A 7,314-nucleotide genomic window follows, 5' to 3' on the forward strand; every position below is an offset into this window, starting at 1 on the left:
CAGTATGGTAGGGAAACGGGCCTGGCTCTCAGGTCTGTCCCATACAGGTCTGAACCCAGAGCTGCATTTGGCAGTTGCTTACTCTTGTGCTAAGTGCTCAATCCCCATTATTTATTACAAGCAGAAACATACATATATACGAGATAAATAATGTATGTTAATTTCCTTTCTACCAGGCCTGTTTGAAGGCATGAACACTACATTGTTATCTTTTTGAAACACAGATTCCATTGGGAAAGATGGGGATAAGAAGTCCTTTTTCAAGTTTAGGAAAATTTATATGCACAAGAAAGTAGAAATCTGAAACTGACAGTTTGATAAACTTGTTCACCTATGTATCCACCCACATAACTACTACCCTGATCAAGATACAGAATATATCCATCGCCCTTATGTGAAAAGCTCCTTTGTGTCTCTTTCTGGTTAATAACCTGCTTACCCCTACTTACATTAGTCTGCCAGGGTGCCAGAACGAAATACCAAAGACTGGGTGATTTCAATAGCAAAAATCGGTTTCTCACAGTTTTGGAAGCTGGATGTCCAAGATAAGGGGACTAGAATGGCTGGTAAGCGCCCTCTTCCTGGCTTGCAGATGGCTGCTTTTTCAGTGTATGCTCACATGGCCACTACTTTGTGAACCTGGAGCAAGCACTCTGGTGTTTATTCTTAAAAGGATATAAATTCTATCAGATCAGGGCCCTAACCTCATGACCTCATTTAACCTTAATTACTTCCATAAAGGGCTCATCTCCAAATATATTCACATTGGGGCTCAAGGCCTCAGCATACGAATATGGAGATACATGATTCGGTCCATAGCACTACCACGGTGCCTTCCTTCCCCAGTGATATGGTTTGGCTGTGTCCCCATCCAAATCTCAACTTGAATTGTATCTCCCAGAATTCCCATGTGTCACGGGAGGGACCCAGGGGGAGGTAATTGAATCATGGGGGCTGGTCTTTCCCATGCTAGTCTCATAACAGTGAGTAAGTCACAAGAGATCTGATGGGTTTATCAGGGCTTTCTGCCTTTGCTTCTTCCTCATTTTTCTCTTGCCACTGCCATGTGAGAAGTGCCTTTTGCCTCCCGCCATGTTTCTGAGGCCTCCCCAGCCATGTGGAACTGTAAGTCCAATTAAACCTCCTTTTCTTCCCAGTGTCAGGTATGTCTTTATCAGCAGCATGAAAACAGACTAATACAGTAAGTTGGTACCAGTATAGTGGGGCGTTGCTGAAAAGATAGCTGAAAATGTGGAAGCAACTTTGGAACTGGGTAACAGGCAGAGTTTGGAACAGTTTGGAGGCCTCAGAAGAAGACAGGAAAATGTGGGAAAGTTTGGAACTTCCTAGAGACTTGTTGAATGGCTTTGACAAAAATGCTAATAGTGATATGAACAATAAGGTCCAGGTTGAGGTGGTCTCAGATGGAGATGGGGAACTTGTTGGGAACTGGAGCAAAGGTGACTTTTGTTATGTTTTAGCAAAAAGACTGGCGGCATTTTGCCCCTGCCCTAGAGATTTGTGGAACTTTGAGCTTGAGAGAGATGATTTAGGGTGTCTGGTAGAAGAAATTTCTAAGCAGCAAAGCATTCAAAAAGTAACTTGGGTGCTGTTAAAAGCATTCCATTTTAAAAGGAAAACAGAGCATAAAAGTTCAGAACATTTGCAGCCTGATGATGCAGTAGAAGAGAAAAACCCATTTTTTGAGGAGAAATTCAAGCCAGCTGCAGAAATTTGCATAAGTAGCAAGGAGTCTAATACTAATCCCCAAGACCATGGGGAAAATGTCTCCAGGCCATGTCAGAGACCTTCACAGCAGCCCCTCTCATCACAGGCCTGGAGTCCCAGGAGGAAAAAGTGGTCTCATGGGCCAGTCTCAGGGTCCCTGTGCTGTGTGCAGCCTAGAAACTTGTTGCCCTGTGTCCCAGCTGCTCCAGATGTGGCTGAAAGGGGCCAACATAGAGCTTGGGCTGTGACTTCAGAGTGCGCAAACCCCAAGCCTTGGCAGCTTCAACGTGATGTTGAGCCTGCAGTCCACAGAAGTCAAGAATTGAGGTTCGGGAATCTCCACCTAGATTTCAGAAGATGTATGGAAAAGCCTGGATGCCCAGACAAAAGTCTGCTGCAGGAGCAGGGCCTCATGAAGAATCTCTCCTAGGGAAGTGCAGAAGGGAAATGTGGGGTCGGAGCCCCCACACAGAGTCCCTACTGGGGCACTGTCTAGTGGAGCTGTGAGAAGAGGGCCACCGTCCTCCAGACCCCAGAATGGTAGATCCATAGGCAGCTTGCACTGTGCGCCTGGAAAAGCCACGGACACACAATGCCAGCCTGTGAAAGCAGTGAGAAGGAGGCTGTACCCTGCAAAGCCACAGGGGTGGAGCTGCCCAAGACCATGGCAACCCACCTTTTGAATTAGCATGACCTGGATGTGAGACCTGGAGTCAAAAGAGATCATTTTGGAGCTTTACAATTTGACAGCCCCACTGGATTTTGGACTTGCATGGGCCCTGTAACCCCTTTGTTTTGGCCAATTTCTCCCATTTGGAATGGCTATATTTACCCAATACCTGTTTTTCCATTGTATCTAGGAAGTAACTAGCTTGCTTTTGATTTTGCCGGCTCATAGGTGGAGGAACTTGCCTTGTCTAAGAGAAGACTTTGGACTATGGACTTTTGGGTTAATGCTGAAATGAGTTAAGTCTTTGGGGGACTGTTGGGAAGGCATAATTGGTTTTGAAATGTGAGGACATGAGATTTGGAGGGGCCAGGGGTGGAATGATATAGTTTGGCTCTGTCCCCATCCAAATCCCAACTTGAATTGTATCTCCCAAAATTCCCACGTGTTATGGAAGGGACCCAGGGGGAGGAAATTGAATCATGGGGGCCGGTCTTTCCCGTGCTATTCTCATGATAGTGAATAAGTCTCACAAGATCTGACTGATTTATCAGGAGTTTCTGCTTTTGCTTCTTCCTCATTTTTGTCTTACTGCCACCATGTAAAAACTGCCTTTTGCCTCCCGTCATGATTCTGAGGCCTTCTCAGCCATGTGGAACTGTAAGTCCAATGAAACCTCTTTTTCTTCCCTGTCTTGGGTATGTCTTTACCAGCAGCATGAATACAGACTAATAGACCCAGCCCCTAGCTGATAACTACTGCTTCACTTAATGCCTCAAAACTAGAAGCGACCCAAACGTCCACCAAAAAAGAAATGTACAAGTAAACTTTGGTCTACTTATACAATGGAATACTTTGCCTCAATGAGAAATAATGAAGCCAGGCGCGGTGGCTCATACCTGTAACCCCAGCACTTTGGGAGGCCAAGAAGAACAGATCATCTGAGGTCAGGAGTTCAAGGCCAGCCTGGCCAACATGGTGAAACCCCGTCTCTACTAAAAATACAAAAATTAGCCAGGCATTGTGGCACACATACCTGTAGTCCCAGCTCTTTGGGAAGCTGAGGTACAAGAATTGCTTGAGCCTGGGAGGCAGAGCTTGCACTGAGCCAAGATCACACCGCTGCACTGCAGCCTGGGTGACAGAGAGAAACTCTGTCTCAAAAAAAAAAAAAAAAAAAAGGAATGAGCTCCTGGTATATAGGATCCATTTTCGGCTTTCCTCTGAGCAGGTTATGAGTAAAACACAAGAAAGGCCTTTGGATTTTCTGATCTCTGCCTAGATTTCCCTGAAAGTTTGTTTATTCCAACCAAGTTTAATTATTCCCTCATGTTTGTAGCGAAAATTTCAAGGTTTTAGGGACCTTGCCTAACCACTGATAATCTTCCCACTCTACCAGGATAGACAATGGAGACCCCAGCTCATATCACAAGTGTCACCAGTAGAGCCTTTTAATATGAAACATATCTTTCTTCGGGGAGAACTTGACTTCAAATTTGGACTTTCTGTTATTTTTATTAAAGAACAATAGGGTAGCCAGTTGGCTGAGGAAAAAGCAGTTGTTTTAAATTAGGTGTAATTTTGAATTCAGCCAATATTGGCTTAACAGGTTTTATCCAAGATGTTTTTCTATATATAGGATGTTTGACTTAGTCTTAGAAAGACCGTGGTGGGTTTCCATGTCCATTGTTATTTGGCCTTATGCTTTGCAAAGTATCAAAGTAAGTTTATTTTTAACAGTTATGCTGCCAATTTGACTTAAACTGTTTAACAAGGGAGAGTTTTTACTAAAAAAAATCATCTTTTTGGAGGCAGGGAGTCTTAATTCACTCAAATAATAGATTAAAGTGAAAGTAGCTAGAACTTGAGATCTGAGATAACAAGCCAACTGTTTGCACCTCCACAAAATGTGACATTTCCCAAGCAGTGAATTGGGCTTTCTATTCCCAAAGGTTTCATTCTGGTTTCTATGAGTCTGATTTTTATCCAGAGCCCGTGCTTGCCTGGTGTTCCAATTTTTTTTGTTTTTTTTTTTTTTTTGGTTTTTGTTTTTTTTTTGTACCAGAGGGATATTAAAATGGCCAGAAGCAGAGAAGCCAGTGAGATGTAGAGCAAGAGTTTACGTGTTGACATCAGAGAGACCTGGGTTCAAGTACTATATTCTCCTCACATGGGTTTGTGACCAGGAACAAGTTGCTTTTCTGAGCCTCAGTTTCACTGTTCATAAAATAGGCATAACAATGCTTACCTCCAAACATATGATAAGAATTCACTGTGCAGTGCCTGGCATATATGAATAGTAGCTCATTCATTCAACAAATGTTTATTGAGCACCTGCCATGTGCCAGATGCTTTAACAGTGGGGACACAGTGGTAAACAAATGATATCTGCTCTCTTGGATCTCACAGTTGTTCAATAAATAGCTGCCATTCCAATAGGTATATGAAAAGGTACTCAACATCACTAGTCATCAGGAAAATACAATCAAAACTACAATGAGATATCATCTCACAGCTGTTAGGATGTCTATCATCCAAAAAAAAAAAAAAAAAAAAAAAAAACAAAGATAAGTGTTGGCTAGGCTGTTGAGAAACTGAAATCTTGGCACACTGTTGGTAGGAATGTAAGATGGTGCAACTGCTATAGAAAACAGTATGGAGGTTCATGAAAAAATCAAAATAGAAATGCTATATGATCTAACAATCCCATTTGGGAGATTTAACCAAAAGATTTGAAATCAGGACCTCAAAGAGATATCTGCACTCCCATGTTAATTGCAGCATTATTCACAGTAGCCAAGAGGTGGAAACCACCCAAATGTTCATTGCTAGATGAATGGATAAAGAAAATGTGGCATACTGCACATGCAGTAGAATATTATTCAGCTTTAAAAAAAATCTACCATATGCTACAACATGGAAGAGCCTGGAGGACATTACGCTAAGTGAAATAAGCCAGTCACAAAAGGACAAACACTGCATAATTCCACTTACATAAGTATCTAAATGTATCTAAAGTCAAACACATAGAAACAGAGTAGAATGGTGGTTGCTAGGGGATGGGGCAGTGTAAATGGAAAGTTATTATTCAAGGGGTATAAAGTTTTAGTTAGGCAAGATGATTAAGTTCTGGAGATCTGCTGTACAAAATTGTGACTCTGGTTAACAACGCTGTATTGTACACTTAAAAATTTGTTAAGAGGTAGATCTCCTGTTACGTGTTCTTTTAAAGAAAAAAAGAAAGAAATATTATAAATCTAGATGATGGTAATCTAGATCATGTTTGCATAACTCTGTAACCTTACTAAAATGGATTATACACTTAAAAGGGTGAGTTTTGTTATATATAAAGTACATCTCAATAAAGCAGTTTTGCAAAAATAGTTGCCATTAATTTAACAGTCCCATTTCTTTCAAGCCTTTGTTCAATATCACCACTCCCCTCCCGGCTTCACTTTTTTCATAGCCACATTTTAATATATTATAGTTTATTTATCTTATGTAATCAATTCTAAGTTTCACATCTTAACATACATAAAATCAAGATGCATTCTATAAAGGCAGCAATTTATTAGCAGCATTCTTTCTTTCTTTAGTGGCACATAGACTAACAGTGCATCTTGTATCACTGCCATCTTAGAGACAATAAACTGTGCTGTTGTGTTGTTGTTTCTTGCCTTTTTTCCCCTCTAGAATGTTTGTTTCACACTGGTAGGGATCTTTATTTTGTTCACTGCTGTATTCTAAATGTCTAGAATAGTGCCTAGAATGTCTAGAATAGTGCCTAGAATGTCTCATATCATTGATAAACATTTGTTGAATGAATAAATGAATGAATGAATGGGTGTCATGCCTAGCATCAAGAAACATACTAAAACAAAGGAACTGAAATGAAAAGATGAGTTAATAATAGAGCAACCTACTTTCATCATTTCCTCTTCTGTTCTATCCACAGGACACTGGGGAAATAGCCTAGTTTTGAAGAATGTCAGCAGGGAGCCACCAGGGATCATCCTCCTGGGTAAGAAGAGACCTCCAGAGACCTTCAGGAAGCTGGAAAGAAGCTTCCAATGGTGAGCTCAGCCCCAGAAGCTTCTGTCCATGCCATCTCACTTCTGAAGTGCTAATTCACCACTTTCACTAGAGATGCTGAAGATAGCCCTGTCTTGCCTGGAAAGTGACTGGAGTGGTCCCACCAGTGGCCAATTAATCTCTTTTAAACACTCCCTAATGGTCCAGGAATCAATCCCCTGCCCCCAAAAGCAGGCTGAGTCCGTTCATTTTGTCCTGGTGAGTGGTGAATGACCTGCTCTCCTGATCTGCCTGGAGGCCCCTGAGGTTAGGTTTTGGGTGCAAGTGGCTCCCTTGACAGTCTGGAAAGGCTGTGCAGGCATTCATTACCCATGGCCCCAAGCAGAACCTGCACCAGCCCATGTGGATGGGAATATGCAAATTCCTTGTTAGACAAGTCCTGTGCTTTGTTTCACATTAGCTAATGTTCACCAACCCAGTCACCAACCATTTATGGTTTTCCTTCAGTTTCAAAGAACAAATCTTATTATTGTCCTCTGGAAGGGATTGAAGAGTCAAAGAGCCAGGAAAACCCATTTGAGGGACGAGTAAAACTTCCCACAGAAGCAATATCCCTTCCTTGAGCAGCTTTGAATTGCTGGACTTTGTTCTTCACATTTTTGTTTCTCTTTCCATCATTTCTCATTAGGCACAGTGCCCAGGGTCCATGGTACTCTTAGGAACCCACAAAAATGTGTGAGTTTATTTTAAAATCAAGAAGGAAAAAAACAAACTTTTAGGGTTAAAAAAATTTGCATTATTGCTTACATCTAAAAAAATGAAATTTTCAAGGTCTATGAAAATTTAGACTTTGTCTAAAATAAAAATTAAATACAATGTTGAAGAAT

The 7,314-nt window shown here is 41.5% G+C and overlaps 1 long non-coding RNA gene across 1 annotated transcript in view; it reads right to left on the reverse strand.

The window, feature by feature from the left end:
• Positions 1 to 6,586, reverse strand: part of LOC100937750 (uncharacterized) — a 34,493-nt gene extending 27,907 nt beyond the window's left edge. The window contains exon 1 of the long non-coding RNA XR_151533.3: positions 6,319 to 6,586. This is a non-coding gene — a long non-coding RNA (uncharacterized LOC100937750). The remainder of the gene's footprint in view (positions 1 to 6,318) is intronic.
• Positions 6,587 to 7,314: the final 728 nt, after the last annotated feature.

The sequence above is a fragment of the Pongo abelii genome, chromosome 3 (assembly GCF_028885655.2).
Source record: "Pongo abelii isolate AG06213 chromosome 3, NHGRI_mPonAbe1-v2.0_pri, whole genome shotgun sequence".
Lineage (NCBI taxonomy): Eukaryota > Metazoa > Chordata > Mammalia > Primates > Hominidae > Pongo > Pongo abelii.